At 51.1% G+C, this 6,942-nt stretch overlaps 1 protein-coding gene across 6 annotated transcripts in view; it reads right to left on the reverse strand.

The window, feature by feature from the left end:
* Window positions 1–1,316, reverse strand: part of ESCO1 (establishment of sister chromatid cohesion N-acetyltransferase 1) — a 33,633-nt gene extending 32,317 nt beyond the window's left edge. For 4 of the 6 annotated variants that reach the window (XR_012585718.1, XR_012585717.1, XR_012585716.1 and 1 more), the window contains exon 1: window positions 1,090–1,316. The gene's annotated coding sequence lies outside the window, so the exon portion shown is untranslated. Of the gene's footprint in view, window positions 1–810 lie in introns of all 6 variants that reach the window. The other 2 variants (XM_074576813.1, XM_074576812.1) reach the window with 2 other exon arrangements.
* Window positions 1,317–6,942: the final 5,626 nt, after the last annotated feature.

Here is a 6,942-nt window from a genome sequence, read left to right on the forward strand (position 1 = left end):
GGTGTGCTTTAATGACACACACTGAACACACCTAGACCTTCTTGGTTTTTTTCCGGAAGTATACAGATAACACTGTCACTCTCAGCATGGCACACTCAAGAAAGACTTTCAAGTACAAAACAGTAAATGTAATTCTTCCCTCACTGGTATTTCTTCTCAGAACACTGACAAATACACTCTCTTCCCACAAAGAGAACTAGCTCTTTAATACTCATTTCTTTCCTACTAATACTTTGCACAGCAGAGCACGGACTTTTCCAGACATTCAAGAACTGGCAGTTTCTGCCCTGAAGAAGTCCCCTTTAGTAAAAGCCAGATTACGGAAAGGAGGGAAGACACAGAAGTACAGGAACCAACTGCACAACAATCAAAGGTTTTGGTGCAAAAAGCAGAGGAAAAAGAGAAGCACGTTAACTCCCGCACCCTCAAGTCCTTAAAGCAGGGGCAAGCCCTTGGTCCCTGGTGAGACCGGGCGCCCCACCTGCTTAACAGGGCGCTAGGGTCTCACACACGAGAGACTGTCACGACAGAACCCCGCAGCCCCCGAGCCTCAACGGGCAGAGACCCCACGACGGAACCCAAGAGGAAAGAGAAAAAGGGAAGGGCCTCCGAGCCTGGCCCAGTGTCATCCGCCTTAGCGCCCCGCCGTGACAGCCCGCCCGGAGCGGGGCCTGGCCGGGAGCCCCTAAACCCGGCCCGGCCCTGCTCAGGCCCAGGCGGGGGCCGCGGAGAAGACACCCACACGCACACTCCCCCCCCCCCCAGCTCCCACTCGTGAGGTGTATCGGCGACAGGGTATCGCCCGCTCACCCTCACCGCCATCGCCGAGGCAGCGGCGGCCGCCGGCAGGCCCGGGCGGCGGCCGGGCCGGGCCAGGCCCGAGAAGGAAGACGCCGTCCTTTCGGTCCCGGCGCCGGGGGCAGATGGGCGCCGCTCCGCGCCGGGCTACCGGTCAGGGAGCGGGGCGGAGGGGAGCGGGGGGGGGATGGGCGAAGAGCTGAGGGAGCCGCTGGCGCACGGAGGGGGACGGACGGACACAAACTTCCTCTCTCCCCCGGCTCCCGCCTCCGGCGCGAGGCGACCGCTTACCTCGCGCGAGTGTCAGCGACGTGCCGGCAGCGCGAGCTGCCGCCCTCCTCCTCCTGCTGCTGCCCGGCTCGCCAGCTGCGGGGGGGGGGAGGGAGGGGGGGAGGGAGGGGAACGAGGGGCGATGGAGGGGGCGGGGCGGAGGCGCGCGCAGGATGAGGCGGTGAGAGGGCGGGGCCTCCCCGTCCCCTGGCGAAGCGGCACCGAGAGCCCCGACCCCGCCCACATCCGGGCACCGCCGCAGCCGCGCCCCGGCCCGCCCCGCCCGCCGCCGGGGCACGTCCGGTGCCGGTCGCGCATGCGCAGGCGGCGCCCCGCTGCCGCTTCCCACCCCGCCCCCGCACCCACGGCCTGTCTGTGTGGCGGGGGCCCGGTGTTCTGCGTCCCCTCCCGCCCGGCCTTATCCCGGCGGCTCGGGCCGCTCGTGCCGGCCGGGGCCCCGGTGGGTCGTTGAGCCCCGTCCGCTGCCGTCGGGCTCCTCGCCTGGCAAAAACGAGGGGGAAGGCAGCGCCGGGCACTGACAGGCCGGGGGTGGCGAAGGGGCTTAGTGACAGGAGGAGGGGCAACGGTTTTAAACTGGAAGAGGGTAGAGTTAGGTTAGATATCAGGAGGAAATTCTTTCCTGTGAGGGTGGTGAGACACTGGAAGAGGTTGCCCAGGGAAGCTGCGGATGCCCCATCCCTGGAAGTGCTCAAGGCCAGGCTGGATGGGGCTTTGAGCAGCCTGGTCTAGTGGGAGGTGTCCCTGCCCATGGCAGGGGGGTTGGGACTGTGTGATCTTTAAGGTCCAACCCAAACCATTCTATGATTCTATGGTGGCCCACGGCGTGCGAGTAACACCTCACGACTGGCACAGCCACGCGCTTTGTGGTAATAGTGGTGTTCCATCAGCATTTCCTAAGTGTGTGTGGGGCTGCGCACCGCCAATATGTTTGGGAGTCCCTGGTCTCCTAAACGCAGGTGCGGTGTCGTGCCAGTGTATGTGGCTTGACTGTAAAAGCAGCAGAGACACTTGTCTGTGTCTCGGAGACTAAAGAGCCTCACTGGATGTGCCGGGGGCCTGTGCAGAGCAGTGAGTTCACTCAGTGAACTGCCTTTTTGCTTTCCCAAGTTTGGTAGTAACCCTGTGGTTACTGCCTACCTACTACACAGCTAACTGTTTTAAAAGTTGTGTTCTGCAGTGTGTTTCACAACATGTTCTGTAGCATAACCATGTATTTGTGGCTTTTTTCCATTTTCTGGGATATTTCAGTCCTTACTGCGCTGGGTAATGGATTTGTACCTGATCTAAGCTTATGTTGTGGCTTTATTGCCTCAGGGTGTTCCTGGGTCTGAGGCTATGTTTACGTTGGCAAGTAATAAAAGAAGTTCAGAGCGAGAGAAGTGGAGCTGAGGATCTGACATCCACACCACTGCTGTGCCAGTCCAGACCAGCTTTACTCTAGTCCTGTGGATGCAGTGACCGCTAGGTTTGGAACGTGTTGGGCGTGTTGTGGCGATTTATCTGTGGGTTTGGTTTCCTTCAAAAGGAATCCGTTATGCACACTCCCAAGACCCTGCATGACAAGTGAGAGCAATCAGAAGGTTTCTTTCAAAAGTGTGCTCCTGATCCTAGCTAGAGTACTAACGTAGAGTTACCTCGTGTACCTAGTGCGTTATTTATACCTAGTGCGTTCCAGCCGTATTACCAGGCTAGGGCTAACCTGAAGCACATCCTACCAGAAATGCGTATAGTATGTGTGTCAGGATCTCAGGATTAAGTAGCTTTGCTGTGCCTGTCCACTCCTATCAGTAAGTCCTACTTGCTGATACAGACACAGTCTCAGCTTATTTCACTGTAAATCCGCATAGTGATGTGTATACATCACTGCATCAGAATGACTGGAGAACAGCGTGATGAACCTTGGCATTAGCCAACCAATAAATGGCATGAAAGCTCCTCTTTAATGCTTGATAATCTGCTGTGACTTTACAATGAACGCAGCAACACGTGGTCTCCTACAGTAACCTACAGAATACTTTCCAGATGAAGGATCCTTTAGTCACTGGGTTGCCTGTAAATTTTCCTGGAGGATGATAAAAGCATTTTGTTATGTTATTGCTGCCTTTGTAAATTTAACATAATGTTTTCCCATCCCTCTTTCTTAGGAACATGAAGCAAGTAAAGCTAGATTTTCTCATATCCTTCCATGGAGTAGTAATCTGCTATACATCAGGGAAGTAATAAAGAAACAGACATTCTTATAAAGCATTAAATTCCAAAACTTGGGAAAACTCAATTCATGGGATAGAAGAACATGGGTAAATTTCCAGTTTTCCACAGAAGGTGGCAGCATTTTGAAGCGCTGAGGTCAGTGTGAACTTGCTAGCAAATGTCACTTTGCTGAAAGAACACAAACTTTACAGAAATTTACTCTCCTCAGAAGTTGTGATAAATATGAACAGGAGTGCTCGGGCACGGGTTTGCTGTAGAACTAGGGGACCTGGGGAGGGAGGAGGAACTGCATTCACATATGTGGAGTATGTGGATAGGACAGATTTAACCTCAAAAGGAGGTTAAATGTTAATTTAGCCTTGTTTACCACTACTGTGATACTGCTGGAGTGCAGCTAAGTGAAAAATGACTTGCTTCTAGGTTATGCCTTTTTTCACAGGAGCAATAACTCAGCTGATATAGGTGTCATCGCACTAATTGCAGAGAGCGCCCCGTTGAGCTACAGCTTCGGGAGATGCAGTGACCCCGTGTAACAGGTGACTGTCACCAAAAAGGGGAAGCCCCTCCCACTATTTTCTTTTTCCCCACTCTCAGCAGCATGCTCCAGCTCCTTATCTCATGCCACCCACCCGCTAGCACCTGAGGGACCCCTCTAGGCAAGCAAATTTAACTCACTGAACCAGCAGAAAATTAACCCAGTGGAAAAACTGGATCATAGTCTGACGGGGCAAGAAAAGCTGAAGACCGTATGTCTGGAATCTGGGAGGATAAGAAAAGGCAGGGGAGGAGGAAGAGCAAGCCTTTCCCTCTTGGCATGAGGGAGCTGTTAACTTTGGCAGCTGCTTGTGAAACTGCAGGCATAGGGCGGGCTGCGTCGTTAGAGGATTCATCTCTTGGTCCCAAGCTCAGTCGCAGCAGTCCGGCTAGCACACAGACCTTGCAGCCCCATTTGACATCCTCACACGCTCCCAAACTGCCCTACTGCTTATCAGATGTCTCATATGATCGAGGAGGCGGTGACTGACAGCCAAGAGGCAGCAGCTGTTTCAATCTCTCAGCTGCAATTAACCCTGCAAGCACTCCTAGTGCATCAGAAGAATGCCTCGGGTTAGCTAAGGCCACGTGAAGCTGATTTAAACTAGTGGTTTTCTGATCACTAAATGTATAGATCCTTTAAGGAACTGGAAGAGCAGCTGAGGCAGCATGGGGCCCTGATTCCCATCCATTCAGCAGATTCAAAAGGTCCCTCTACCCTCATCCCGGAAAAAGGGAGAGGCTGAAAGAGACAGGAAAATTGGATCCCTCAGAGGAAGAGGTGTTTGCCAGTGAAGAACCAGTGGCTGTTGTGGCTGCTGGTGTGTTTGGCAGATTTTTCCTTTTCTTCTGTTGGAATGAAAATTTGAAAAAAACAAAAACCAAAACAAAACCACAACATGGTTGGGATATTCTACGGCAGATTGGCTGCAGGAGTTATTTTGCTGGCTAGTAAGATGCACTGCTAGCCTGTTGTGGGGAGGGGATCCAGCATGTGGGGAGGAGATTCTCCTGGGCTTTTTTATACCTTCCTCTCTCTTCGTTGCCTTGAACATTATAAGGCTCTTTTTGACCAGCTGGCACCCTGGGATGAGAACCGCAGCATGTGGCTCAGGCTGAAGGGTGCCTGTGTGTGACTCGCAGAGTGAATGTTTTCTCTTTTTTTTTCACAGGTTGATGGTGCATTGAGCTGAAGTGGCCTGGGGAGAGCACGGTGTGCTTGCTCATGAGAACCACATGCAGGGCTAAAAGTCCTCTTCCTGGCAGGTCTGAGTCACTGGCATGAGCCAGGCAGCTGTAGGAGTTGGAGGTGAAAGAGGCGGTTCCCCTATGAAATTCCTGTGTGGATTGCACCTGGAACAACAGGGATTGGAGGGTGCCTTGACTGCCTGGAGTTAAAGAGCTTTACCGGGGATGTGGCTAAGAAAGGGGGTGGGAGGGGCATGTAGAAAATGGGGGGCGTGGGAGTCAGAGTCATGTGTTTTTGCAGGGAGGCAGGAAAAAAAACTTGTCTGGGACTTGTCCATTTTTCTTGCATGCTGAATGTGAGATTTTTTGGGCGGGATGGGGGGAGCAGGGATAGAAAGGACTGTAGATAGCTACATGTGGAGGGAAGGCAGTTGTTTTGCAGAGATTTGGGCCCAGGCCAGACAGTGGATATATATGTATGTGGGTGGTGCATAGGGGTCCAGACAATTACAGAAAAAAGGAAGGGGAGGCTGTTGGTTGAAACATTGGGAAATGCTGAGGTAAGCAAACTGCTCCATTCTGTTGGCTTGAAGGGCAGAAACAGCTGACGACTGGATCTCAGTTGGAAACAGCAACTTGCAGTAGGGAGAAGGTAAGGAGAAGCTTCCTAAACCATATCTAGGGAGTAATTCTTTTAAATTGAGCCCTTTTCCAGTCTCTGTAATGGTCAGTCTAGTCCTCAGGGTGGTCACACTCTGCAACAGTCAGCATGTTGATGTCTGAACCGTGATACTCGGTGCCATACTGACATGACCGTGATGACCTGCCTGGAGTCACCAGCGCTTTACTCGCATTTTCTCAACACCAGCTCCTGTAGAGCTGTAGGCTGTTCTCCATAGCCTGTTCTGCTAAGTCTTGTAAACTGTACTGTTGCACGTCCAGGTTTCTAAAAAGAGCATTCATCCTTCTTCTGTTCAATATGAAATGTAAACTGTGGGTTAGTTTCTCTGTGTTCATAGAACCATATTTTTCTATTTGAAATTTTTGTTTTTCCTAAGTCCGTTTGCCAAGAGTGGACATAATAAATTACACTGTAAAATCTTGGTCTTTATAATCCTGTAGTAAGACAGGTGAGGTCACAGATGGTTCCTGGGTGACTGAAGGCTTCACAGATAAAAAGAACAGCACTTTGCACTGACTCCAAGAGTAAATTGAGAAGAGGCGGATGTTCTGGAGCACGTGTGCAATATGTACTGTTTTGAGCAGGGGAACTGGACAAGACAATCTCTAGAGGTCCCCTCCAACTTCAGCTACTCTGTGATTCTGAACTAGGAAGAAGGTTTAAGAAGTGTCTGCAACATTTGTGATTGGGAATTTCATTTTCATTATACTCCACCTTTCTGGTAATGAGCACATTGGTAATTAATGATTTTCTCCCACCTCCAACATTTCCTATCCCCGTCGCTGTCTGGATACTCAGATCAGATAAAAAGCCAAATCAAGGCCCCATGATTTCACATTGAATAGAGGAGTTGAATTGAATTCTGGAGTCTGTATTTCGGCTGACTGGTGAAACTCTGTACAAGGTACAAAGATAATACACAGCAAGACGTGCCATAAACTTTTTCACTAGCTTGTGTGTCCCCTGCAAGAACTGAGGTGTCTACAGTGTATGTTTCAGAAAATCTGACTGGGAAAGCTTGAAGAAATCCATAGGAAGACTTGATTGTTGCCACTTTGCACCCTGTGCTTTGAACAATGCATTTTCCCTAATGGGGTATAAGGAAAGTACTCTATATTTGGGAAAAAATCCCAACTTTATAGACATTTGCTAGACATAGCTTTAAAGAGAAATGTCTCATATGGGTATGTATATGGGATGGGACCTAAATGAAAGAAGACAGTGCAAAGAGACAGAAA

Source organism: Larus michahellis, chromosome 2, assembly GCF_964199755.1.
Source record: "Larus michahellis chromosome 2, bLarMic1.1, whole genome shotgun sequence".
NCBI lineage: Eukaryota > Metazoa > Chordata > Aves > Charadriiformes > Laridae > Larus > Larus michahellis.